We start from the raw sequence: 1,966 nt of genomic DNA, 5'->3' as shown, positions 1-1,966 counted from the left end.
TTGTCAGCACAGAGCCTGACTCAGGGATCGAACTCAGGAATGGTGAGATCATGATCTTAGCTGAAGTCAGACTTAACTGACTTAGCTGCCCAGGCCTCCCCTCTCTTTTAGTCTCTTTGTTAGGTGTTCCACCAGCATTGATGTCATTGTCCCTGTAAGGTCATCAGAACCAACAATTTTTTTCAGATTCATCTTACTGGGAGTACGTGTGTGTGTGCATGCATGTGCATGTACATGTGTGTGTGTGTGTGTGTGTGCGTGCATGCATGTGCACGTACGTGTGTGTGTGCGTGTGTATTTTTTAGGCAATGTTAATAACTTTAATTGCTTTAGTGATCTGAAATAGATGTGGTTTTTACCAATGCCATGAGTTGGAGTGTTCCTCTATGGAAAAATTCCTCTATGGAAAAGAAATTTATTTTCAATGATCTATGGAACAAAATTTAACCCACTATTTGCAATTGAATTTATTTTATTTTCTCATCTTTAAATAATTTCAGGAGTCATAATTTTCATAATAATAGAAAATAAAATCAGAAAATTACCGTACACTCTGTATCGATAGGAAAGCATGTTACCAATATTGTATGCTAATGCAGAACACCCGAGAACTGTTTTTTTTAACGTTGTTTCTTTTGTTTTTGTTTTTGTTTCGCATCCCGACTCTGAGGGCTTTCAGTTAGACCATAGGTCTTTTATTTTATAGTAAAGCAAACCTTTTCTATAATTCTCTTCAAAGCATTTTGACTTCCTGGTTCCTCAGGCTATATATTAAAGGATTCATCATGGGGATTACCACTATAGAAAACAGAAGCTATTTTGTCAGTATCCAGAGAATGGCTTGTTTTGGCTGCATATACATGAAGACCATAAAATATGGTGATGAAGTCAGGTGGGAGGCAAAAGTAGAAAATGCCTTTTGTCCGCCTTCAGCTGAATTAATCCTCAGAATGGCAAACAGAATGAATATGCAGGAGATGAGGACGATAAAGAGAGAGAAAAGGGTATTGAAACCAGCAAGTGTGAACAATATCAGTTCTTTGATATCTTTATAATGGGTTTTACGGCAGGCCAGACCAACCAGGGAACATCATCATAGTAGAAGTGATTTATTATGTTTGAATTACAGAAAGGTAAGTAGAATGTTAGAATTGTCTGTAGGAGTCCCACAGAAAAGCCATACAAATGTGTACTGACCACCATTTGAATACAGACCCTTCTGTTCATGATAATGGTATAGAGTAAAGGTTTAGAAATGACTACATACCTATCATACGCCATGATTGAGAGCATATACACTTCACAGACCACAAACATGATAAAGCAACACAACTGAGTGGCACAAGCAGGTAAGGATATTCTCTTAATTTCTTGGAGGAAGTTCACCAGGGTGTTAGGGGTGACAGAGGAGGTGTAGCAAAAAGCAACAAAAGCTAGATTGCTGAGAAAAGAATACATGGGTGTGTGAAGCTGAGAACGGATATAAATTAGCATAATTAACCCAAGATTACCTATGACACTAATTAAGTAGATCACTAGCAAGATCCCGAAAAGAAGGGCTTGAAGCTCTGGACTTTGTGTGAGTCCCAAGAGGATGAATTCAGTCACTTCCGAATTATTGCTTTCAGCCATGGAATACTTGTAGAAGCATTTCATATTCTTATCTGTGGAGCATTCATGCTGGATAATCTTCCACTTCTTGCATTAAGAACTTAACTCATACTTATTTTATGGTGACCGGATTGGAAAGATAATCCTCACTGGTCCTGTGGGCCATTCTCAGGTTTCAATACCACCTGTTTTTAACTTCAACAGATTTGCTCCAGGCAGAAATTCTAACATGTTTAGTGATGTAGGGAATTGTTGAAGACGAATGTCTTGAATTAAAATGTGGAATCTCATATACAATGAAAACCCAGTATTATAGGCATATCGTTTTATCAACGATAAAAGAAATGGGGGCACA

The 1,966-nt window shown here is 37.8% G+C and overlaps 1 pseudogene; it reads right to left on the bottom strand.

Moving 5' to 3' along the window:
* Window positions 1-695: 695 nt before the first annotated feature.
* Window positions 696-1,632, bottom strand: LOC122201109 (annotated as a pseudogene).
* Window positions 1,633-1,966: the final 334 nt, after the last annotated feature.

Source organism: Panthera leo, chromosome D1 (genome assembly GCF_018350215.1).
Source record: "Panthera leo isolate Ple1 chromosome D1, P.leo_Ple1_pat1.1, whole genome shotgun sequence".
Classification (NCBI taxonomy): domain Eukaryota; kingdom Metazoa; phylum Chordata; class Mammalia; order Carnivora; family Felidae; genus Panthera; species Panthera leo.
The sequence above is the reverse complement of the archived record's forward strand: the minus strand, read 5'-3'. Positions and strand labels throughout refer to the sequence as shown.